This window comes from Saimiri boliviensis, chromosome 9, assembly GCF_048565385.1.
Source record: "Saimiri boliviensis isolate mSaiBol1 chromosome 9, mSaiBol1.pri, whole genome shotgun sequence".
NCBI lineage: Eukaryota > Metazoa > Chordata > Mammalia > Primates > Cebidae > Saimiri > Saimiri boliviensis.
In genome coordinates this window covers 89,254,793-89,282,180 of record NC_133457.1, presented here as the reverse complement: position 1 = coordinate 89,282,180, position 27,388 = coordinate 89,254,793, and the positions used below count along the sequence as shown (strand labels likewise).

The 27,388-nt window shown below is 37.5% G+C and overlaps 1 long non-coding RNA gene across 8 annotated transcripts in view; it reads left to right on the top strand.

The window, feature by feature from the left end:
• LOC104652206 (uncharacterized) overlaps nt 1–27,102 on the top strand; it is a 106,256-nt gene extending 79,154 nt beyond the window's left edge. For 6 of the 8 annotated variants that reach the window (XR_012519308.1, XR_012519311.1, XR_012519309.1 and 3 more), the window contains 4 exons: nt 5,905–5,968; nt 7,824–7,894; nt 11,028–11,076; nt 22,144–27,102. This is a non-coding gene — a long non-coding RNA (uncharacterized LOC104652206). The other 2 variants (XR_012519306.1, XR_012519305.1) reach the window with 2 other exon arrangements.
• Nucleotides 27,103–27,388: the final 286 nt, after the last annotated feature.

Sequence of the window (27,388 nt, the reverse complement as noted above, 5' to 3'; positions counted from 1 at the left end):
GGAACATTGCCCTTCATCTCAGAAGTCTTTTCCATGCATTCCTTCCTCAAATCATCATTGCTCTGCTAACTTTTGTTTTTTTGGGGATGGAGTCTTGCTCTGTCTCTCAGGCTGGAGTGCAGTGGCACAATCTGGGCCACTATTACTTATAAGTGTTCTTATATGTATTTAACTTATTTATGTAGATATTTAATTTGATTTATTTATGCATGATATATTTTTATTATGGCATTTCATTTGCATATGATTTATGTGTATTAAATTGACTTTTTCTACTTTACTTATAAGTGTAAGAGCATGTTACAAATGGCATATGTAGTATGATACTATTTTTGCTAAAATTATATATATTTAAAGATGAGACAAAATATGAGAAAATAATAATGGTTTACTTGCATAAAATCATTTGTTTCTTTTTTTTTTTTTTTTTTTTTTTTTGAGACGGAGTTTCGCTCTTGTTGCCCAGGCTGGAGTGCAATGGCGCGATCTCGGCTCACCGCAACCTCCGCCTCCTGGGTTCAGGCAATTCTCCTGCCTCAGCCTCCTGAGTAGCTGGGATTACAGGCATGTGCCACCACGCCCAGCTAATTTTTTGTATTTTTAGTAGAGACGGGGTTTCACCATGTTGACCAGGATGGTCTCGATCTCTCGACCTCGTGATCCACCCGCCTCGGCCTCCCAAAGTGCTGGGATTACAGGCTTGAGCCACCGCGCCCGGCTCTCATTTGTTTCTTTAACTTTTTTTTTTCGAGACAGAGAGAGTCTCACTCTGTTGCCAGGCTGGAGTGTAGTGGTGTGATCTCACCTAACTGCAACCTCCGCCTCCTGGGTTCAAGCAATTCTGCCTCAGCCTCCCGAGTAGCTGGGACTACAGGCACACGCCACCACGCCCAGCTAATTTTTGTATTTTTAGTAGAGATGGGGTTTTACCATGTTGGCCAGGACGGTCTCCATCTCCTGACCTTGTGATCTGCCTGCTTTGGCCTCCCAAAGTGCTGGGGTACAAACGCACCCGCCCCTCCATCAGACACTCTTGATGGGGATGCTTCAGGAGATGAATTTGGAGGTCAGTTTTAGTCAAGAGTACCATCTACAATAAGCACTATGCCAAGAAATTGGAGCTTAACCACTAGTTAAGTGGGTCACTAGCAAGAGAAATGCAGGTGAATGCCATTGGCTTGCCAACTGGAAAGGCTAGGCCAGCTCTTATCCAAACTGGGGGCCAGTTGGTAGAAAGGATATGGCAAAGGCAAAGTGAGGGTGGGTGCCCCTGGAGTAGCAGTAGTGCTCTGCTCTCCAAGGCTGGAGCAGAGCTACTCTCATGTTTGAGACTGTGTTTCTGAAAACTAAAAGCAGGTACCAAACTTCTGACAACAACGTCAAATACAATCATTCAATGTGTCTTAAGGACTTTTTGGTGCACATTTCGGAGAATCTGCTCATGCTTTTCAGCCCCCACGTACTTTTAACTTATGATTCCTCAAGGATGTTTTATATGTTTTATACATGGAAATTGGGCTTTCAATTAGTGTGGTTAAAGAAAGAGAGAAGGAGAGAAGAGAGAGAGAGAGGGAGAGAGAATAAACAGCTCTAGTTATATTAGAAATCTAGGCAGAACTTTGTTTTAACTGATTCCTTCTACTTTTGTAGGCTAGACGTTTCTATAGTAACTCTCATGAAACTGTGCATCATACACAGATCTTATAGTCTATGACAAAATTTCTTTGGCCTTTTTTCTTCTTGGCTGCAGAGAGTAACCTATGAGCAACTTCAACACACAGGAATGAGAAGTTACTTCTGTTTTGATGTTTTTTTCCTAAATGATCTAAGCAAACAGGGCTATGGCAGACAGCACATCTCACTAAGGCCAACTTGGTAGCAGGCCACCTTGACGCTATCAATTTTGCAATCCCAGCTGGTGTTTCTGTACAATTTTAAGAGAAGGCCCTGTGCATGTCCCTTATGAACTCCCCACTGCTTGCTGAGGTGGATTAAAAGATGCAAACTCACTGAAATACGCCAAAGAATATAATGGTCTCTACAGAAGATCTGGCTGTATCGTCCAACAAAAGGTTCCAGCTGTGGCAGCCGTGTGGAACAAAGGGAACTCTTGGCTTAATGTGGAGTGCATGCTTCTGACGTTCCCGTTCAGGCAAGAAATAAATAAAGCTATTACAAAGCCCTTGACCAGATGTGTCTGACATAGTCTGAAACATGTTTGCACAGAAACTTCACTATCGACGTGGCTGCTGCTTATAGCTACAGACATCTGTTCCTGAAGACTGATGGGGTGCAGTCCATAATCACAGTGAGGACCTGATCTAGCTGGCTTCATTGAACTGTCTTTTCCCTGGCCGCTGTTGTTCTCATTAATCTGCATAGTCTCAGTCATATGTGGGTCAATGATTTATTTAACACAGAATCTAAATGCTTCTGTGTCGTGGAATCAAAGTCTGTCCAATAGTCAAAGACTTGAAAATTTCCATTTGTTTTCCAGGAGCGATGATATACTTTCCTCATAGACAACTTAACTGTGTTTATGCCTGGTCACAGTTTACATCTGTCTTTGACTTATATTGTTTCTTAGGTTAGCTATTGATCATTGTTTTCACATGAATCCTTCATTACTCTAATTGGAACCATTTATAAACACATTCCTTGGACAGATGACAAAAGGATCCATGATGGACAACTTCTTATTCAAAACAGCTGCCCAATATGTAAATCAAAAGCTGTTAAACACTGTATTGAGCTGAGAACAATTATACAAGGTTCTAGCCTGTTGTGAATTAAAATGACTGCATTAGAGGTTAAAGGATTTGTAAAGGGAATCTTTATTTTCAAGAATGCCAGTTCAAATTCTGCTCAGGTCATTGACTAGTATTAGCATGTGAAAATAATATAAAACAAATCTATCTTCTCAGCTTTATTGTTAACAGAATGATAATACCTTGAAAAGCTTGATTTACTGCAGTCAATCCTTTGGTTAGCTTATCTGAAAACCCAAGGATTGAAAAGACCTAACAATTAGACTTAAGGAATTACTTAGAACTGATTATAAATTTCAGGCTAGAATTGAAAAACTTTCCATAATTTTAAGCACATTATAAGATATTTCTCTTTAAGTTACTCTAGTACCATTTATAGGCACTGTTCCTTTTTTTCCTTTTTATGTGAAAAAAAGAGATAAAATGAAAGTTAAAACTGACTTGCTCTTTATAGAACTGTGGAAATAATACCTAATATTTATTACTCTTTGCTATTTGTCAATTATAATTCTAAGTACTGCAACAGGTATTAGATCATTTAATCCTTATAATAATTTAAAGAAGTAAAAACTATTATTCCCTTTATCTTAAAAAAAGCTAAGGCCAGCAAGATTAAATACATTTTCCCAAGGTCACACAACCCATGTTCAAACCCAGAATATCCAACTTAAGATTCTGTACTGCTCTACTGTAATTTCTCCACAGGAGGCACGTTGAATGCCTCAGTCAAGTGAATTATCTCAGTCAAGTGAATGCTGGTTACCAATCCACAATATCAGATAGATACATAGATGATTGATGTAGATGGAAGACATAGGTGACAGGTAGATAGATGACATTCATATTTATTGAAGGCTTTTATTGCCTCCAATACCTACATTTTTCTCATTTAATATCTTATTTTTATAGATAAATTTTATTAGCTCCATTTAAGATGGCTTTTATTAGCCCCATTTATTTTAGCAGGAAGATGTTGGGACACAGCTACTAAGAGAAAGAGCTCAATGTTAAATTCCTCTTACCTCATTCTAAACTACATTGCAAGACTGCAGCAAGTGTACCAAGCCTTTGGGAACAACTGGTATCACCGTGTAACTCTCATTTCGTATGTTAGTTATATACATGATTCAGTATCTTGTGTAATACCACAAGTCGCTGATTTTGAGAAAAACATTTACATTTACTTCAGAATGTATTCTCATTACTCTATATTTTTATGTTAAGTATGTCTGGTGGATGAGAGGGAGATAAAAGGGGATTTTTTCCAGAGTTCAGTTCCAGTAGTAGTCTGAAGGAATGTCAGAATTATATTTATCTTGTGAGAGTCTAGGCTTGCATTAACCATTTCATCTTCAGCCTCCCTCTCACAGCAGAAGGCAGTGGGGTCATGGGGAAGAACATAGGCATTGAAGTTGATGGAATGAAGAAAATGTTCTGAATTGATTTTTTAAATGAATATATTTGATTTTATTAACTTGATTATGTAAGGACACCATTACATTAGTCATATATGTAGCCTATTTATGTGCATAAAAATTATCTGATAAATACTTAATTCCATCTGACAGAGTACCTCAAGGATTCAAGGGAAAAAAATTTCAACTGAGTAAAAGAAAATATTCTATCACTATTGTTCTCTCTTGTCTTTCCATTGAACATCTCTTTCTTTTTCTGTTTTCAGTTCTCTTCCCCACTGATCATAACTCAATAGCCTAACTGAGTCCTGCACTCTTGGCACCAATAATTAGTTCTCTCAATTCTCTTTGTAAATCATTACCTTTCTATTTTTCTCTCTTCCTAAAGGCTGAGTTCTTAAGACTTACTGCGTTCATTTATTTTATATTTTGGTAGTGCCTACTGCATGTGAAACACTAAGTTTGCTAACAAAGGAGACCAAAATACCTGCCTTCAAAGAGCAGAGTAAAGGAAGAAGATAGGAAGATGACATAAATAAAGCAATGTAAAAAATCTATTAAAATTTTGCCCTTTTTGTTACAGAAGTTTGGGAGAGAGAAAGACCACCTGTATGGGAATATCAGAAAAGGTGTAAGAAAAGAGGTGGTCCTTCAGTCAATAGTTAAGGAATTTACTGTACCAACCATACAAGGAAAGGGAGGGTACTCCAGGCAGTCATAGTGAATGAGAAATATCTTTTAGGGATAGATCTTGTTTTAAAAAATCATAATTTGACTTAAAATATGCATTTAGGGAGGAGATGTGCAACTTTACGCATTTGGAGAGAAAATTTCTGTAGTACTATTACAGTGTAAGTGTGCTGACTATAAAATACTTATAATCAACTCTTAATCATTTTAAGGAGAGATTGGATAGTAATAATGAATTAAGCATACGTTGTTCATTACTGCACATATCTCTTTTTTCTCACCTTCTAAAGTGATTATTAACTGAAATACTCAGGTTTTCAATTAATTATGTCTGGATTGAGACCCTGCTTTTTACTATCTCAATTTGTTAAATATGTAATAGGTAGCTTCTTATTGTTATACTAGCTTCTTTTTTATTATTATTATACTTTAAGTTCTCACATATATGTGAAGATTGTGCAGGATTGTTACATAGGTTTGACACTTTTTGCCTCCACTCCTATTTTGGAAGCACCTTATCAGAAGAAAACATGCACGATCCTTCTTCCTATTCCACACAAGACCTTGGTTAGCTTATTTTAATCAAATATTTCCATGTAATATAATAAATAAGATTTAAGAAGAAGGAAAGTTAAGCAAATTGGTTTTTATTGAGGACTTTCTAGGTACCAGACAGTGAGGCAGGCTCACTAAGATACATTTAAATGGACGAAGCAGCATGTAACATGGGATTTGGATATGTAGAAATTGGTGTCAAGTCTTGTCCAGAAATTCTCTTTACCTCTTGAGGCCTCAGATTTCAAATATATAAAATGGAAATAAGATAGTGTCTAATTTATGAGATTATGGTAAAGATTAAGGGAACCTATGTTATAGTGCCTGCATGGAGAAGACGTGCCTAAAGGCAAAATGGTGCTAATTCATAAATAGTTGCATCAGTCTGCTATTTTCTCAACAATGCTACGTAACAAAACAAACAAACTTAGGGACCTTCCACCATAAACACTAATTTTCTTTTTTCATTTTTTCAGGTCATCAGGGAGTCTACAAACTGAGGCTGAGTTTGACTAGCTTTTGCTCAGAGCTACAGGCCAGGTATAGATTTGCTATAACTATTTCTCATCTTCCTTGTCCTGGTCACTGGCTAGTGAGATACATTCTTCTCATGGCAAAAGGTAGAGCAGGAGAGCAAGCCCACATATGTAGCACATTTCAAGCCACATAGATGTTAAGTCACATCTACTAACATCCATGGACCAACAGCCAAGCTGAAAAAAGTGAGAAAAAAAAGCAGATATTTGCTAAAAAATTATTCAATCTACCATAATTTTGGCTTATCAATCAGTTTTTAAAATTTGAACATACAATCTAAGTCATCTATAATCAATAACTTAACTAACTTTATAAAAACTATAAAAATAACTACAATTTGAAAGTTACCTTTAAAAAGGAGGGCTGAAAGAATCTATAACTGATTGTGAAATCATCCAAAAGTGAACAAGTAATGTAAAGATACACAAATGATTATATCATGAGTAACATATCCAATAAATAACTCACCAGTCTAAGCCTTTATTTATTTATTTATTTTTTGAGACGGAGTTTCACTCTTGTTACCCAGGCTGGAGTGCAATGGCACGATCTCGGCTCACCGCAACCTCCGCCTCCTGGGTTCAGGCAATTCTCCTGCCTCAGCCTCCTAAGTAGCTGGGATTACAGGCACGCGCCACCACGCCCAGCTAGTTGTTTTTTTTTTTTTGTATTTTTAGTAGATATGGGGTTTCACCATGTTGACCATGATGGTCTCGATCTCTCGACCTCGTGATCCACCCGCCTCGGCCTCCCAAAGTGCTGGGATTACAGGCTTGAGCCACCGCACCCGGCCCAGTCTAAGCCTTTATGTGTGACACTACATGACAAACTTCTTAACTGTGTGTTTTGGAAAATCAACAAGAGCAGAAAACATGTGCTCAGTTTTCTGTGTGGTTATTAGTTTGAGGCCAAATGTTTTTCCATTTTTTGGTTTAATATTCACATAGCTTATTGGGCCCCTTTGTATCCATTGGCTATACCCAATCATTTATTCATTCTCTCAAAGCGAAATTTATAAGGTGCCTACTGTGTGCCAAGCTCTATGTTAGTTATTGGAGAAACAACCACTGACTTTAAACAGCTTTCCAAATTGGAAACTTTCGGAGCATAGAACATAAATGGTTTTTTAAATTCCTCAAAGCCACGAAGGTCAAAAAACTTAGTTTGGAAAAGGTTGCCTACAAGCTTGAACATCCTGCATGTGTACATGCTTAATAAGTAGCCAGGAGTACATCAAATGAGATCAAATGAGCAGTCCTAGGTAGAGATCAAAGGCTTCAATTGTGTGCCTGAAGAGTAAGCCTTTATTACATCTTGGGTACACAGACTTTTCAATTGAGTTTTTAATAAGATATTTTACTGGTTTAGAATTATTTCCATTTTTTGCTGCTGCTAATAAAAAAAGTTAATCAGCAGATATTTATTAATTTTGAGGCCTTGTTCTCTTTTGAAACATTTCCACATAGCTCATGTTGAGTCTAGAGTCACTACACTTAGAGAGTCTACAGACTGAGGAAGATGAGAGTGGAATTCTGTTTCTGCTTTCCAGGATTATGGGCTGTGTGTAAAGACAGTAAGGGTGATTCCGCTTCAAGGTATAGCAAATTCTAAATTCTAAAGATGTCATGTGAGAGACTGAGCCCAACATGACAAAGACACATAGAATTAAAGCATTGTTCCACTAAATTCAAATTCAATAATTTCAACAGCCACATTGAGATGTTGAAAAGGAGACTATCTACTAGTTCCTTTTTACCCTTTTAGATAATTCAATACAATTTTAGCTTTCCAGTGACAATTAGTGAAGGCATGGAAATTTGCATCTTACCTCTAAGCCCTGTCTTGGTTTTTGTCTTAGCATCAACCTCGGAGCTACCTTTCAGAGAGAACAGAGTTGATACAGAGCAACTTTCAGAACTGTGATTAATGGTATGAACCTTCATTATCTATCATTTTACCACCTTGAACCCACAACCTGACTTTAATTGTACCCTAGAAAACACACCTCATGCTACAGTTCTGCAAGTTTTACCAAAAAAAGACTATTTCTGCTCTAATTACCATCACAACAGCTCCCATTATGGTTTGACCCTAGTAATTTAGTTATATTTATGCTGCTACAATGCACCAAATAGATAATAATGAATACTGATGCAGACTAAGGTTGAAGCAAACTATAATTATGCAGACCTAATGAAGTTACCAGAAAAGGCAGTATATAAAAAACATGCTCAGATAAAGAAAACACACACACACACACACACACACACACACACACACACACAGAGAGAGAGAGAGAGAGAGAGAGAGAGAGAAGAGATTATTTCTCATTCTCAAAGTTCTGCATTATACTTAGAAATTCCTGGATACTTGACATGTGATGTTCATGTCCTTTCTTGCTTTCTGGTCTGTGATTTTTGGACTTACAGGTCACATTCCAAGCTTTCATCTTTCATTTCCAAGTGTCTACCTTTGTCAAATGAAGACAAAGAGTTGTCTATTGCTTATAGAGCAAATCAAATGGGATACTTATTTGGCAATCCGCTTTTGTGCTAAATATGCTAAATTAAAGTTTTAAAATCAAGGATTTTGTTCAAGATGTTGGCAATTAAATCTATCAAATGAGCACATGGCTGGAGCTCCTTAAAATAACAGCTAACAAAGTTACTGCACCTGCAAAATAAAATCATCGCCAGTTAGTCACTCGGGACATAGTTGAACCAAAAATTGCTTTTGTGCAAGTTGATTAACAAGTAGTGTATGGTAGGAAAAAAGCAAACAAAGGGTTTGGTTATCAAGTGTTGACAACAGAAGTCCTCCTCTGGAAAGATTTAGATAAACTTTGGGAATCAGTGAGACAAGACTAAAAGAATCTCACTCGTCCAAGTGTTCAGAGGGACCTGAAAACCCTTTTTAGCTCATTAACAGAGATAACATATAGAAAAAAATGCATGAAACTGCTTCATTATTTCACACAAATTTGTGATAATTATCATGGCACTTTTGCTGATTTTCATTTATTCCTAAGTAACCATCTGATAGAAATGGGAAAGCCAGAAGATGTGCAGATTCCCTGGAATGACTATGACTCTGAGAAGAGGACGAAGGAGCTCCTTTGGGTTTCCTGTATTTCTGATCTCTTGTAAACATGAAGCACAGTCATTCTCATCTTATATCACATAGCATAACTTCTATAGTTATCAATTTCTAAGAAGGATGACATAGTTAATACAGAGCCAAGTCCTTGTCATAAAAATCCGCCTAATGGTTTAGAGGTCATGTTAAATTATCTGTGACTATTCAGGTTCAACTGGCTTTAATTCTAAAATGTCCTTCTAAATAGATTTCTCTCATTCTCCTCATTGTTGAATAGTTCTCAACTATTTCATGCCCCAGTAGGCCCGCATTCCTATTTTAAGTGCATATCTGGGTAGCAGATTAAGAGAAAAAGGATAGAGGCAAAGTTTAAACTTGCCAAAAGAATTTTTTTTAATTTGACAATTTTCCCCTTACGTCTCCTCATCAATGCATAACTAGAAATAAATCCTGGCCAAACTGCATTTTTATGCTCCCTAATGTATTTCATATCCACATCACTTGCTCTCTGTTATCTGCACGACTTCTTTGATCCATCAGTTGCTTTTTTTTTTTGCACCAGGTGAGTTAGAGTTAGTTTTTTAGCCACAAAGGGATCCAGCTGTTCATCGGGGAGTCATCTAAGTATTCAGTATTAAGAGGTGGAGCTGCTGTCTTTTGCTTCACCTGCTATACTCTTTTCTATCTTTGTAATTAGATTTCCTGATGAAAGTGAAGTTGCAGTGGGGACAGATGTTCTTAAAATTAAAAAGGGAAAAAAAAAGTTTAAGGACCAGAGAAAGCACATAAACAGGGGGGTGATTCATATTATTAAAAATGAAAATTGTGTGCTTTGGATTTCATACACGTGTCTGATTACAACAAACTAAGATAAACCTCTGACTCCAAAAAACTTCACTTTCTTGCAGGGATAAGAGAAAAGAAGTGGGCAGAGAGAGATGTGTCCCATTACTCTTAGCGAATATTCTCTACAGCTGCTTAAAGACAGATCAGGGATTCTTCAGGAAAGTATTCCTCTTGAACTCTTCAGGTAGTTACACCAGAGAGAGTCTTCAGCTAGAGAAGGTTGAGAAATGTCAGTTCTTTCTTTCTTCTAATGCTCTGACCCAAATAGAATGAGTTTATCCTCAATCAGATTCTGATTGCTGTGCCATAAATAAAATAAAATACAATATAATGAAATAAAATAAAAATGAAGCAGAATAAAAGTCTTCTTGTGATCTTCTAATCACAACATACAGATCTTAAGTATCAATCTTCTTCACCAATACACATTGGTCCCATCCATCAATTTTATCATGGAGTTGGCTTAAAACTGAGGATACATCTTGTCTTTCACTACACATGATGGATTCCAGATGTTCAGATTAAATAATGGTGCTCCCCTGTAGACATAATGGACCATAGCAGCAATGTAACTAGGCAAAATGAGCAAACCAGGCCCTGCAAATGATCTTAATTATTTCAACTATGAGGGATAGAAAAGCACTGGGTAATAACAACAAATAGTCCTTTGAAAGAGCAAAAAAAGCTCTGGTAATTTACATTTAAGTCAAACCTGCTCTTTGCAAAGTATAATGTGTGTGTAATAATTTAGAAAGAATTCTAGCACTATACCATTTTCATAATTGGTATTCTATATCAAGTCTCTAGCAGCAAGTAGCATATAAATCATAATGTTAATATTGGTCTGCTTTTCAATTTATTTAAATGATCTTCTACAGTCAAAGATTTATTGCTAAAAATATGAATGTGCTTTTACATCATTCAAGTTGTATCTGTGCTTCCAGCATTTGAAAAAGCAGTTACAAATGTCAGAATTTAGGTAAGTCAGATTTTACAGCATGCACACACACACACAGAGGTATGGAAACAAGTCTATATCTTTATTTGTACTTTCCATGATTAAGAGAAAGTACAGGTTATATTCTACTTGGTATAATATTACTTAAATATAATCTTCCAGGTCTGGGAAAATGAAGTAAAATTGAAGTTCATGTCAAGCTGGCCAGAAGGTGAGTTCTACCTCAGCAATCTTTTGTGGTTGTCTACTAAGGCATAAATTAATCTGTCCGAATCATTGACACTCATCCACAAAGCACAGGTGGCAGTATCCTTTCATACACTAAAGAGAGCTAGATAAAAATAAATTGTGCTGCCATTAAAAACATGCCAAAATAATATTTTTCCCATCTGCTAAGTCCAGCCCCTGTGGTAAGTGAACTAACAGGTTTCTATGTTCACACTTGATGAACAGACACCACAAGCAATTAATTAACAGTATCACAACAAGAGTCAATTGGATTTCTCCCTTTTAAACATTTATCACAGCCATAAACAATACACACCCGGTATAACATTCAGCCTTGTGGGTCTTCAGATGTGGCTGCTCTAAAGCCCATTTCTATCTAAATATTTACAACAAAGTTGGTCTGCTGAACAGACCTATCAAGGGGGACTCTATGTCCCAGGTTCCACGCTGCCAAAGCCATGATCCACAGACTCCTCACAGCCTGGCTTGCCTCATTCTCCTGATACCCACACAACAAACAAGGACAATCCAAGGGCAAAGTCTATTTTTTGCATTCAACCAGTTAGTTAAAAATAAACGTTACAGTTTCCTTCCCATTAAAAAAATATGTGCCAGGCAAATATAAATATATTAAGATGTTACTGTGAAGGGCATTAGAAAATCCAAAAAGAGATGAGTCTTGGCACTGAAAAGCCATTAATTATCTTTAATCACATCGTAAGTGCCTAGGAGAATATTAAACCTTTATAGAAATTAGTTGGCTTGTGGTTTAAGAAGAAGTTTGAATAAATAATTTAGAGAATAGGAAATTAAGCAAAGATAATACTCAAAAAGGCCAGGAAAATGTTAGTAGTACATCCTTTCAAATTTCCAAGGGAGATACAACTCTATTTAATTTGCTCGAGACTCTGAGAAATAAGTTAACTCCTAAAAGTATTTTTTAAAGCCAGCCTAACACTGAGTCTTCCTGACTTCTAAAGTGGAAAAATATCAAAATCAGGGCATTGGAGACAGTGGATAAAAACAAATACTTGATTCCTCTCTGTATTTATAGCTCTTCATTTTGAGTTGAGTCTCAGCAGGTAAATCTATAAGCAGAGGGAAGAAAGAGCATACATGCAAACAGCATGTCTATGGGCCATGACAAAAAGAGACATGAGTTCCTGCTCAATTAAGTTGTGGTTGCTTTGGTAACACATCTCAGGGTTACCTGGCAGAAAGAGGTTGCGATGTTTTATCTCCCTTCTCTTGCCATTCCTTCCCTTCCCCTCTTTCCTTCTCTTTCATTTCTTTCTTTTGCATTCTGCATCTCTCTTTTCCTTCCTTTTCTAAGCCTTTGCTGGGATGCTACTAAGTAAGAGATTTATCCTATAAGAACAATTCCCAACTGTTCCCTTATGCCATGTCTTTTCAATGGGGTACTTCCTTGAGTGGAAGCTCAACCTAGAGGAATTGCTTTCAGCAGATCTTAATTGCCATTGTGCATACAGTCCCATACAATCATGTGCATACTTGAGACCCACTCAAATACCAAAATCCATGAATGCTCAAGTCCCTTTTCTAAAATGGGTAACATTTGCCTATAATTTACCCTTATTCTCCTGTATACTTCAAATCATCTCTAGATTACTTCTAATACCTAGTACAATGTAAACGCTACATAACTTGTTGTTATACTGTATTGCTTATTATTTGTAATTTTTAATTGTTTTATTTTTTATTAATATTTCTTCCTGAATATTTTTGATCTGCTGTTGGTTGAATCTGCAAATGCACAGCTCAGGAATACAAAGGGCTGACTATATACCTTAAACCATATACATCAATCAATCTATCTATCTCCATTTAAATCCAGTGTATTTTAATTAATTCCTTGAATATCTATAGCAGAATTTCCAAAGATGGCTGCAATAACATCTGCAGTGCCACATATTCTTCTAGAGCCTTGCCTTTCCCCCATCAAGAGAGGATGTCTAATTATCCCCTTGAATCTGATTTGCTGCTAGGCAATAGCATGTGGCAGAGGTAACACTGAGTGACTTTTAATTCCAGATCATGAAAAGGTATTGCAGCTAGAATACTTGCTTTTGAAGACCACATAAGAATCCTGACCTCCCCAAGACTGCCAGGCAAAGAGGGCACATACAGTAGGCACTCTTATTAACAGCCTCAGCTGAATCTCAGTCAATAGTCATCACCAACTACCAGCCAGGTGAGACAGCCCTTCTCAAACATCCTACCCAGTGGAGCTTCCAGATGGCTGGAGCCTCAGATAACGTCTACTGCAACCATATGTGAGACCCTGAGCTAGAGTTGCCTACCTAAGGTATTCCCAAATTCATGATTTACAAAATCATGAGCACATTTTAAGTCCCCAAGCTTTGGGATAATATGTTACTCAGCAATGGTAACTAGAACAGCCCTTAATATTTCAGGGGATGATTTCTCATTAGAGTTCATTGGAATAAAGCACATACAACTTGAGGGACAAAACTGTACAAGTCGAATATAATTATAGTTTGTAGGAGTAAAGTTTTAGGTTTTGCATTCAAACCATCTTCAACAACATCAAAGATACATATGCATGATAGCTATTTTTTTCTACTTTTTTTTCCTTTCCTTTCTCCTTTTTTTTTTTTTTTTTTTAAAGACAAGAACTTCCTCTGTCACCCAGGGTGGGGTGTAGTGGCATGATCTTGGCTCACTGCAGCCTCTAACTGCTAGGTTCAAGCAAACCTTAGCCTCCTCCTCACGGGAGTGAGTAGCTACTGAGGAGCTACTCACAGGTGTGAGCTGCCATATTCATACATTTCCTATTTTCAATTCAGCTCCACTTGTCTTTTACGGAGGAAACATTGTTTCCTATCCCCACAATCTCCTTATACAGTTTGATTAATATCTTCTTACCTCCATTTAAGTCATCCTTCTATCTGAACTGGCCATACTCATCTCTGAGAAAACACAAGGGAAGGAAGGAAATGGAAATACAAGAAAGGTGAAGACTTTGGGTGTTACTTGAGAATCTCTCAGTTTGAATTTGAAGTAACTACCAAAAATAACCTTGGTAGTTTGTATTATCTAGCATATTTTTATAATAAATAAGTTCAATAAGTATACTATGGAGTTTTTAAGTATATAATTTACTTTAAAAATGTTTTATTTAGAATGTTATTCACACATTAATTTCCATCTTTTTGGCAAATACCTTTGAGTATCTTTAGAAAATTTTTGAATATCTGAGTTTCTTACCATATATATATATATGTATGTATGTATGTTTGTACATATATATTATATATTTATACATAAATTTATACATATATATTATATATGTGTATATTTACTTTTTAGCCAATTGTCTCAGTATATGGTCTGGAACTCAGGAAAATAATTGCATTAACTTTTGAGTTTGTTATTTTATTAGCTATAAGCTGTGAAGTAATCTATGATTCAGCTTGCTTTTACTTCTCTGCCCTTGCAGGGGGATGATCTAGATGATGACAATCTGGCAGATTTATGTCTAGGGAGAATCAGTTCCACCCTGTGTGGGTGTTGGCTTGAATGGCTCTAGTCCCTCTGGTGCAAAGAGGTCTGGTCACCTCAGCAAGCAAGGAGGACAAATTGGAGCCAGCTAACATCCGTCAGGAACTCCACCGCCAAAGGCATGATCTGGTGGGAAGAACTGAGTTCACTGTCAACTATACTAAATTGAAGGAAAAAATAATGTAAGTTAGGTCATCAACTTGGTCCCAATCGTAAGGAGAAAATTGCTAGTGGTAAAAAAGCACTAGAATCTGTCCTTTAATTGTGAAGTCATATTAGCATATCTACGCTAACGTTAGTTACTAGCAAGGCTAGCATGCACATCGTTCTGATTTGGAATAGTAGATGGGGCGAAAATTGCATTTAGCCATTGAAAACTTCGATGGAGTCTTCCTAGAGAAAGTGATCACAGCCAGAGGATCCAGAGTCTAACTCAGACCCCCAATCATTTTACGCTCTTGATTTATTCTTTTTCCAGTGGAAAGTAAGAGATTTTTAAAGGACATTCTGAGTCCCGAGAAACATCTTCATTCATCTGGAATGCATTTGAACATGCAAGGTACTAACCTGCAAACTAAACAGACGTTTTTTAGATTGGAGTCTTAATTATCCTTAAGCTAACAAATTCATTGGCAGAAAAAGAGAGGTACTTTTTTGCACAGCTAACATTTCTTGCAAAACAATGCTTTCTTGAGTTCAATACAAATCCATTAGAAACATTTAAAGTTCCCCTTAAATACACATGTTGTCATATGGGAGAGGTGTTGATATATATTTAGCCTTTTATCAAAGCTCTTGATACTAGAAAAAGAAGTATATATTTGAGAAAATAAAAATTGATGTTATAGTCACATTTTCAAACAAATGTGATGTATAGTGTGAACATGACAATATGTTTGGTATTTATTTCTACAGTTGGATTTGCCTTGAGTTCAGAAAGGGGGTAGCTAATGGACTAATGGTGTTTGATAAGTTATGGCTTAGGGTGTGATAATGTTTACGCTTGAGAATTCTTATAGAGCTTCTGAAATGCTATACTTTTTAATTTGGAAGAGTTAAATTTTATTTTAATATCAACACAAATAATGTGTATATATAATATGTCTCTTTATCTAATCTACCTATTAATATCTAGATATCTCATTAGAGGGCAAGACATCCTCATGTTAATGAAGGGAAGGCTTAGTGAATTGGCTAAGATAAGGAGTCCTTCTCCTGCAGGCAGGAGTATATTTGCAAAGACAGGTCAGGTCTGAGTCACAATTTTTGAGTTGGTGGCAGGCTGATGAAGTCAATCCAGCTTCATGTTCTCCTGACTAAAGTAAGATCTCAGTCAGAGTCCAGGCCCTGCCTCCTTGGAGAGAACAGGCACGGGCAGGCCAAGTAGTGTGAGTGGAGGCCTAATTTAAGCTCAAATCCTCTGTCGTTTAACAAAAGAATGAGCACATTTTTATCTTAGAGTTGGGTTGAGAAATAGAAGCAACCAATTTTCTTGCCATACATGCAATGAAAATCATTTCTGAAGTTTCTGTGAACTTAGGGGCTCTCTTTAATTTGTGCAGCAACCTCTGGATTAGCTGCTTTTGGCTGGAGGGTTGGAAGATTTTGGAAACTTTGTAGTGGGTCACCTAAGCCAGTGCTTTTCAAAGATGTATGTGCACGTAAATGCTTGAGGATTTTGTTGAAGTTTCTGATTCAGTTGGTATGGATTGGGTCCCATAAATTTTCATTTTCCCAGGTGAAGCTGATACTGCTGATCTGAAAATCACCCTATGAGTAGCAAGGACACCAGTAATTCTGGCTGCATATTTTAATCACATTGGTAGGGCTGCCAGATTTGGCATAATCACATTGATAGGGTTGCCAGATTTTGGCATTATTTGTTGCTCATCTGAAACAACAAATAATTTTTTAAATATAAGTATGCCCAATGCAAATATTTGAGGTATATTGTAATAAAAAAATTTTTTTATCTGTCTGAAGTTCAAAGACATTGGCATCCTCTATTTTACCTGGAAGTCCTATATGAGGAATATGTTAAAATAGCAAAGTCTTGAATTACTGCCCAAGATATTCTAATTTAATTGGTCTGAATTGTAGCCTAAGCAGAAGTACTTTGCAAAATACCCCAAGCAATTCCAATGTGCAGTTGAGAGCCACTGATCAAAACTCAACCTATATTAAACAGGTGAGGAGACTGAAGTTCAAGGTGTATTAGAAGATAGCCAGTGGTAAAATGGGGATGAAAATTTAGGATTTTCAGGTACTCTTTGCCCTCTACTCCTTCCATCTTGAGTGTTAAACAGTTGAAAACACCTCCTCCTTTTGAAGCTTAAGGGGTAGCCTCCTTTGAGAACTGTATTTGCTCTTAGGTCACTGAAGTTGGGGGTCGTCTCCCCCAATGTGGGTCACTCCCTTAAGTCCTCTAGTTCTCACCCTAGAAAGCATTAGAGATCTGCCTTTTATGAATCTTAATTCATGAATGCTTTAAAGTTAATTTATCCTAATTGTTAACCCCACAACTGGGAGCTTTAAAAAACACTAATGTCTGGACGCCACCCCCAGAGATTCTGATATAATTGGTCTGTGGTGCAGCATAAGCATTGGAATCTTTGGAAAGCTCCATGAGTGATTCTAATGTTCAGGCAGAGATGAACAGTACTGCTTTCTCAGACCATTTAAATACAGTGGACCTGGGGCCTGTGACTCTAAAGTTGTCTGTAAGCGGCGGGTCCAGCTGAGCCCATCGCAGATGTGTGTAAATCAGCAACTTCAAAGGCTGGAAACGCTGAGCTTGACTGCAGGGTAAACCTGGAATGCCTCATATGTTATTCTTTCAAGACTTGTCAAAGCATTTGAATCAGTTCTAATTAAAAAACACATAGTTTCCTTAGATTCCAGAATCTTAAAATACCTATATGAGCCTTGTATGTATTTCCACTGGTTCTAGGATATCCTGTTTCTCTGATGAAATGAAGAGTAAATAGTTATTTTAAAAAATAATAATAATAAAAAGAGAGAGGTAGGAGATGGGGAGGTGGGGAGAAAGTGAGCATTTACTTATTCTGAGCTTTCTAACTAGCAGTTTCAAGGTGCTAGGAAACCCCTGCTAACCCTCACTCTTTCCAAGTGATCTTGTACCTTTTCTCATTCATCTGAAGAAAGTAGAGAAAGTTCTTGCTTTAGAAACAACTATATATCAGGCCTTTCCTGAAGAAGAGAAATTTTTTAGGAAAAGTATTTTGGCAGGAACTACAGTAAACAGTCAGACTATCTATTTTCTTCCAGCTTTCTCCTCCAAGAATTGAAATGCAATCAGACCATCCATGAATGAATCACACTATTTAAGATAGACATGTGGGAGGTCTTCTGAAGTCTAAAAATTGTGGACTTCTAAAGGTGGTAATTGGAGTGCTTATTAATTAGCCTGGCCACATTATATGAAACTACCCTACTATATCTCTATAGGCTTGGTGAATTTATGTGGGTTTAAATAACTAGGTCACACGATCGGAGGTACACAAACTTGTCCAATTAATATTTTTCAATTCCCAATCCAAATGTTCTTCACAATTAAGACAGGTGCATACTTATCATTTTGTTGTATGCTTCTGTTTTTTATGTGAATCAAACAGACTTTCGTTTACCCCCTTCCAAGTCAACTGAAAGAAGACTCATCTACACAGATGGAAAGATTTATTGACTTGGTACAAAGCAAGCTCAATCCCCCCATCCAGTTCAACCAACCTGCAAGTTTGTAGATTCACCCTGTAAATATGGAAAGCACAGTGATTCCGCAGTAGTTTATTCAAGAGTATTGTAATTGTCAACAAATTTCAATATGGCACATTATTAATCCAGAAGGAAAAGGGCAAAGGAAAGATGACCATCTTTACTGGAAGGGATATTTCTTTATAAATTACCATTTGTCAGAAAGCTTCATTGAGATAAAGCTTAATTTGTGGTTTGATCCCTTTTTATTTTCCTTTCATCTCTTCTAATCCTCAAACATTTATTTGCCTCAGGGAAGCTCTATATGACAGGATTAAAAGTGAACATTATTTTTAGACTACCTGGCTTTCAAACCTGTTTTCCAGAAGCCTTGAAATCAGGGAAGGAGAGAAGACACTACCAGAAAGTGTTCTGGATATAAAGTGACTAGTAAAGAAGCTAAGACCAAAGAAAATTTTGCTTTGTGTTATATTCGAGAGAACAGAACAAGCATGGATTGTTTCTCCAATAATTTGAAAAATCCTGAGTTTGGGGCAGAACAGCACTCAGAATTTGAAGATGCCAGTTTCAAGAGATTTTCAGGCTTGAGCAAGGAACAGTGTTATTTTGCAAAGAAAAATACAGGACACCCAGTTAAATTCGAATTTCACATAAATGTTGAATTGCTTTTAGCATTAAGTATGCTCCATGCACTATTTGTGACTAAATATTTATATTTAAAGCACTATTTATTTGTACTAAAAATTATTCATTATTTATATAACATTCACAATTAGCAGGTATCTTAGTCTGCGTTAGTATGACAAAGTACCACAGACTGGATAATTTATAAACAAAAGAAATTTATTTCTCATAATTCTAGAGTCTGGAAAGTCCAAGATCAAGCAGCAGTTGGGTTGGCATCATGAGGGCTTGTTCTCTGCTTCCAGATGGTGCTTTATTGCTGCATCCTCTGGAGAAGAATACTGTGTTCTCACATGGCTGAAGGGGCAGAAGGGCAAGAAAACATTTCCTTCTACCTCAAGCACCTTTAGAAGTGTACTAATCCCATTCATCGGGGTGGAGCCCTCATGGCTTAATCACCAGCCAAAGGCTACACCTCTCAAAGTAGTTGCAAAGTGGATTAAGTTTCAGTATAAATTTTGGAGGGGACACCATCATTTAAACCACAGCAGCAGGTTCCTTTTATTTTATCTGGCAACTATAAGAAGACGGATTTCATTATTGATTATGATGGACTGACAGAGACGTGCTAGCTTTCTTATTTCAGATAGCAAAGAAGACTTTGGGACTAGTGGGCAACATTAGGCTAGAGGAATGGCCTCATTCTGTAATGGCTAAGACATATTTTCCACCAACTGGACAAAAGGAAAACTCAAAAAAGATTTTGTTGATTTAAAAAATAAATTTGAGGGCCAGGCGCAGTGGCTCAAGCCTGTAATCCCAGCACTTTGGGAGGCCGAGGTGGGTGGATCATGAGGTTGAGAGATCGAGATCATCCTGGTCAACATGGTGAAACCCCATCTCTACTAAAAATACAAAAAATTAGCTGGGCATGGCGGCACATGCCTGTAATCCCAGCTACTCAGGAGTCTGAGGCAGGAGAATTGCCTGAACCCAGGAGGCGGAGGTTGTGGTGAGCCGAGATCGCACCATTGCACTCCAGCCTGAGTAACAAGTGAAACTCCATCTCAAAAAAATAATAATAAAATTAAATTAAAGGCCGGGCACGGTGGCTCAAGCCTGTAATCCCAGCACTTTGGGAGGCCGAGGCGGGTGGATCACGAGGTCAAGAGATCGAGACCATCCTGGTCAACGAGGTGAAACCCCGTCTCTACTAAAAATACAAAAAATTAGCTGGGCATGGTGGTGCGTACCTGTGATCCCAGCTACTCAGGAGGCTGAGGTAGGAGAATTGCCTGAACCCGGGAGGCGGAGGTTGCGGTGAGCCGAGATGGCGCCATTGCACTCCAGCCTGGGTAACGAGCGAAACTCCGCCTCAAAAAAAAAACAAAAAAAACCCAAAAATTAAAAAATAAAATAAAAATAAATTTGAGGCCGGGCATGGTGGCTCACGCCTATAATCCCAGCACTTTGGGAGGCCAAGGTGGGTGGATCACAATGTCAAGAGATCGAGACCATCCTGGTCAAAGTGGTGAAACCCTGTCTCTACTAAAAATACAAAAATTGGCTGGGCATGGTGGCGCACGCCTGTGGTCCCAGCTGCTCAGGAGGCTGAGGCAGGAGAATTGCTTGAACCCAGGAAGTGGAGGTTGTGGTGAGTGGAGATCATGCCACTGCACTCCAGCCTGGGTAACAAGAGCAAAACTCCGTGTCAAAAATAAATAAATAAATAAATAAATAAATAACAAATAAATTTGATATTTCTTGTATATCAAATCTTTGATTGCAGATGAATACTCACTATAATCTGAATCCTTGTCTGTTTTAGACCTCTTTCCCCAGATATATTGGTAAGGCATTTGATCACTTTCTTGTAGACAGATAAAAACTTGGAAGAAGAGAATCCTTAAGATTTGCTGTTTTTTTCCTTCAACAAGACAAAAGGTCATTTATCATACTATAAAAAGAGAGTTGGAGACTCCTGGGAACCATGATTCTGAGATACATAAAGCCTGCTGTCATTGAAACCCTGTAGGTTTTTTATTTTCTTGTATTTTTTATTTTTTTCATTTTTAATTATTATAGCTATATAATAGTACCTTTTTATGGGATACATGTGAAATATTGATAAAAGCATACAATGTGTAATGATCAAATCAGGGTAATTGGGATATCCATTAACTCAAGTATATATTATTTTTTTTGTGCTGAGAACATCTCAATTCCACCCTTCTATGTAGTTATTTTGAAAGATACAGTAAGTTAACTACAGTCACCCTAATGTGCTACTGAATACTAGATATTATTTTTTCTAACTCTTTTTTGTACCCATTTATCAACCCCTTTTTATTGAACCCCCCCCATTTCTCACTACCCTTCCCAGCCTCTGGTATCCGTCCATCATTTTATTCTCTACCTCCATGATATTATTTTTTTAGCTTGCATATATGAGTAAAAATATACAACATTTGTCTTTCTGTGTCTAGTTTATTTCACTGATTACCCTCCAGTTCCATCCATGTTGTTGTGAATGGCAGGATCTCATTTATTATTATTATTATTATTATTACTGAGATGGAGTCTTGCTCTGTCACCTAGGCTGAAGTGCAATTGTGCAATCTCGGCTCACTGCAACCTCCACCTCCAGAGTTCAAGTGATTCTCCTGCCTCAGCCTCCTGAGTAGCTAAGACTACAGGTGTGTGCCACCATGCCTGGCTAACTTTTTGTATTTTCAGTAGAGACGAGGTTTCATTGTATAACCAGGATGGTCTCAATCTCCTGACGTCATGTTCCGCCTGCCTTGGCCTCCCAAGTGCTGGGATTATACGCATGAGCCACCATGACCAGCCAATCTCATTCTATTTTATGGCTGAATAGTATCTATTGTGTATATGTACCACATTTTATTTATCTATTCATCCAGTGATGGAACTTAGGTTGATTCTGTATTTTGAAACCACAAGTTGGTTTTGATGGAAACCAGTGTTTCTGGTCAATGGGAAAAAAAAAGGTAGGTTTTGCTCTGTAAGCTGAATTATGTCTCATGGTTACAGCCAATGCATTAAAATCAGAATTGCCATCGTTTCAGGAAAACATGAACACTAAGTTCCTCTACATGACTTGTCTTCCCACATATGCCTTCCCTTACAGAGAAAATAAGCTGATATAAGATGGTCATAGATGTGGCCCACTGAACTTACCGTGGTTCACATTCCCACCTGTGAGCAGCAAGGGAGCAATAACATTATAGATGAGCCACTCATTTTTGGAATGGAGCACAGCTGCTGTCTAATGGCCTGGAGGAACCACAGCCTGAGACCAGAAGTGAAGGAGAATACTTGCCTAACTCAAACTGAAGGTGAAATTGAAGCAAGCAGATACTAGTGTTCCAAGAATCAGGACTGGCCAGTCATGAGGACTAACATCCCTTCTCTCAATGACACTATGCCAAGAGTTTTTGTTTTGTTTTGCTATTTTTTAAAAATGAGCAACAGCCTTCAGATCCTGAGTTTAAAGGCCTGATGCAGGCCTGAGTCATTGGCACCACTCTGTAACTCCTCTCTGTTGCAGGTGTGCTGCCGGGCTCCTCTGGGCCCAGCCAAAGCCCCTCCCCTTCCTCCTCACTCCCCTCTCTCCACCTGACAATTGTAAAATTTAAGGAGCAGATCCTCTCAGGGTGGTATAGCTTCAGGCATATGAATTCTTTCCGGGGCTCTTTGAGCTTGGAAGCAGTTTAAAGGTAAGAAGGTTTGAAGAGTGAATGAGTTCCCAAGAATAAACATGTTTCAAAGGAACCTGAATGAGGGACTTTGTTTATGCGGGTTTTATATGACGTTTGCTTACTTAATGTAGTAACTCCTTGAACATATTGCCTTGTATGATATAATTTATTTACATAATTCTGGATTGGAAAATCATGAGCAAACCCTAGGAAAACTTCTAGAAAAAAGAAAACTTGTTTTTATAAGGATTTTAAAATTAAATATATGTATGTGTATACCTAGCTATAGCTAATGTGGATGTATAAAAATCCACAGATATAGAGATTATATACCTGTATAGATAATAGAGAGAATTAGATTAGATATAAATATTTGAAAAAGAGGGCAAAAATAAATGTAGATCAAAATCTGATTTCCAGCCTGTTTTAATTTATGCCAAATTATTTCCTACAGGACATAAAAGAATATGGTGCTTTTAAATTATTATGATCCAAGTTTTGCTTTTTTAAGCATTTCAGTTTTTGCCACATTGATCTTCTACAAAACTAGGGAAGTCCTTTAAAGCACTGAACTGTTCAAAACTCTCATGACAGAATTATGATAAAATATTTTAAAAAGCAGAGTTTACCTTTAGTGTCTCCTGAAAAGAGGAGAAAAGAATTTCTCCCACAGTGTACCTAGGTAAAGGAAAGGAAAAAGAGTCTCTCTTTCTAGAAGTATAAGTGTGCTCACTTTCTTAAAAAAAAAAAAAATTATGTCTCGCAAAAGAGATTATAAGCTGCTTTATTTTATTTTATCTTAATCTATAGTAAGTTTGTTTGTTTGTTTGTTTGTTTGTTTTTGGTCTATATCTTAGACTTCAAAAATTTAGGTAGTAGAACTGGGGATAAAGAAAATACAGAGAAGATGGGAATATAAGTCAGATAAGCTTTTCAATTACAAATTACTCTGAACCACACAGGTACCTAAAACACCAAGACCACAGGACAGCAAGACTGATGATTTTAGTTGTCTAGGAAAAGCACTCTGTCAGTCATTTTCCTGAAGTAACTTACATTGTTCAAAATAAAGCCAGACGGTTAGATTGTCGCTATCTAGGTTCATTCTAAGTTTTAAAAATATCACTTTATTACTGTTTTATAACAAACATACTACTAGATAACAGGAATGTAAGGCTAATTGCCATTTGAAAGGGATTCTGTTTTGGATGCTGACATTCTTTCTTGTTGAGAAAGAGAAGAGACACTGAGAAACTGGTGGTGGAGGTGCTGTGGGTGCTTTGGTCCATATTCCACAGGGATCATTAAGGAATATAGAAAATACAATCCAGGAAAGGAAGTGACTTTCAAATTTATTCATGGGGCATGTTAGAGAAGCTTAGCCCAGAAAAAGGTCATGTTTATTTTCTCCATATATAAATTTGGCCTCCTTATACTCCTCACGCTCCAAATCTAACAGATTTAAGCTACACCCAGATCCCAGGCCAATTGTTTAACCATTTGAGACATTTTCCTGTTCATTGGATATAGAACAGAAGCTTTGATGAGAAACCTAGAAATTATCTGCTCCAGATTTGAAGTCAATAAAACATCTTATAGGGAATTATTCTTTGTTAAATTTTATGGAGACAGCATTAACAAGCCACTTTAGAAGCCTCTAAAGTTACTAAAGGTTATCTACTGGGAGTCTCTGTCTAGGTTTGGATAATCCATTGGTAGTCCTTTGGTTCAACAACTTTTCAAAGTTTCATTTTTCATGATAGAATTCTTACCTAGTTTCTATCTACAGTCAATATATCATAAATAACTAATTTGTAACATTTATGGTACTGACACTAAGAATAACAGGAAAAAATTTAATGAAAACAGATTCATTTTATGAAGTTTCTTATACAAGTCCAACCTTCTAGCAGTTTAATAAAATCATAATTGTATTTACTAGAAATTCTCTACTGGATATCATTTGGGGGTTGGGGTGCAAGAAGTAGTCAGAGAGTGAAAAGAACTGGACTTATCAGATGAGGCTATGGGCTTATTTCTAAATTCATTAAAGAGTGGATTCATGTTATAGCTTATAAATACTTAAGTTTGTGGCTATTCTAGAGTGGTCCAAAATGAATAACACACACACTCTGCTATTCATGAATATCAAGAGTATCAAGGGGAAAATTCAAAGAGAGTTGAGAAATATTGAGAAAAACAAACACCAGAGCTTCACAGGGCTAAGAGAATTGTAGAAAAAGACAAGCTAGAGTATTTTTCATAAGTCCTCTGGTCAGTAATAAAAGGTAAATCCTCAATCCTGTAAGGGACATGTACTTTTAAATTACATTTGACTAGTATTCTGTGTTTCTATAAATGAGACCCTAAGAAGCAGCTGAGCCATTTGGCATGCCCTAATTTATTTGGGTAACATGGCCATGTTTTATAGGCCCACATGAAATATGAGTTCTATAAAAATAAGAATTATATCATTCCTTTCTGAATCTTCCTATCTTTTGATTTATGTTCAATAAATGATTGCAGATTTATTTGTAAGCTTGTTGCTTTTTAGAAACAGTGCTACTGTTATCCCTCAGAATATTACAATAGTAATAGCAACATTTGTAAAGAATAATTGTAGTTCAGAAAATGCTTTCCCAATTATTTTTGTAGTACATCACTTTATTTCTACCCTGTGATATATGGGAAAATGTGCAAATATTATTTATGACCAGAAATAAAACAGTCTACTGGTAAACATGAACTCCCACTAAACTCCAGGTTGTTTTTTAATCCAAATATTATTATACTTGGATGAGTAGTGGTCTTTCTTCTGCCTATTTTTACAATAATCTCCTCAATCTCTGGCTCCATCTGGTGGAATATTGTGAGGTCATGGCCATGGGCATCGCTCTTCCTAAATCTACTTCATGGGATTAGTATAGTGTCTTTATGATTCTCCAAGGAAACAGAAGTAAGTCTTTCAAAATCTGAAGATTGGATTATCTATTAGGCCAATAAATTTTCTCTTGCTTATGGGACTGCTTCATAGAGTAGAATGTCTATTTTATAGAAACACCTTTTCCCACTAGGTTTAAAAAGAAAAAACACATAGGTTACAAAAAAACTCTACCCTGCCAAAAATAGCTTACATTTTTTTTCACACATTTTACACCTCACTTGCCACATAAATGTCTCCTATGAAGTAGAGCAGGCTGAGGATGCTATTGTAGAAAAAAACTGAAACGTACACAAGTTAAATTTCCCAAAGGGGGAAACATTAAAGAGGCAAAGACCAAAAGTCAAATGCTTTGATCCTACATGCATTAATTATAGCATGTAGATTTCATTGTTTAAAACAAACAAGCATTTTTGTTGGCCGCTGCGCTGTGCGCATCCACGGGGATTCTTCCCACAGAGTTCTGAAGCGAAAGGCTTACAATTAAAAGGAAAAAATTTAAAGATAATTCGGGAATTCTATTGACAAAGCTTGTGGGTCTCTTAGACTACAGCAGTAACTGCTGCTCTACCATCGTGTGGGGGGCGGGGGTTCCAGAAACAAGAAAGTCACTGCAGTGGTCCCGAAGAAGCAGCAGGTGTAGACACATCCACGAGGCGGAAGCGCCGGCGGAAGTGGAGGTGCTGGAGCCGGAGGAGGATTTCGAGCAGTTCTTCCCGCAGCTCCAGTTCAGAAACACAGCGAAGTAACAAAAATAAAGTTCACGACGAAAACAGCTTTTGCTTCAGCCCCATTTCTCCTATGAGAGTATTTTCCGACAAAAGGTATCTTTCCAGAACCAAACACATTTGATGATCCAAACCGTATCAAGGTCATCCATCCAGCCCCGGGTCATCCACGAGATGGCGTGAGGACCTCGCGTCTCTTATCGCGAGAACTGGCAGTGAACTTCCGGACCAGGAGCAAGCTGTGGAGGATGGACAGCGTCCTTATCCAGGTGAAAACGGAGGTGGAGGCCTCGGAGGAGAGCTGACCAGGAGCAAGCTGTGGAGGATGGACAGTGTCCTTATCCAGGTGAAAACGGAGGTGGAGGCCTGGGAGGAGAGCACCCTCAACCACGGGCAGCACCCGAGTGGCGTGGCTGGCCGACGAGAGAGTGTCGGAGTTGTGCGGGAAAGCCAAGGAGATCCTGAAGATGGCAGAAATGCGTGGCGAGCTCGTCCGACGAACACAGAGAAGCGAGTCTTCCCGAAGGAGGAGATAAGAGGTAAGGTTGGAAACTAGCTTGGATGGAACCTAGTAGTCGCCCACAGCATGGTTAAACCGCAGCTTGTAAAAAGTTATATTCTTAGGCCCTCATCTCCCATTTTATTGCATCAAAAATTGAGCATTGGGAACAAAGCTGGGGTCGAGGAAAGAATGCGTGCTGATTTTGATAGGTGTTAGTATACTGGCTTTTTTTTTTTTTTTTTTTTTTTTTTTTTGCGTCTCCCTCCCACACTGGTAATTAGAGAAAAATAAAAGTAACTTCGGGTTTGTTTTTGTGAGACATAAAAGTTAATTCTAACAGGGCATTCGCCAGAAGTACACCTGTCTAGGCACTAAGTGAGTTTGGGGAAAGCTAAAGAAAACCTAGGCCGTAGAGCAAAATGGAACACAGGGTGAGAAGACAGGGAAAGAGAAATAAAGAATACAGCCAGAGGCCATTACCTTAAATTTCCATATTGTTCTAT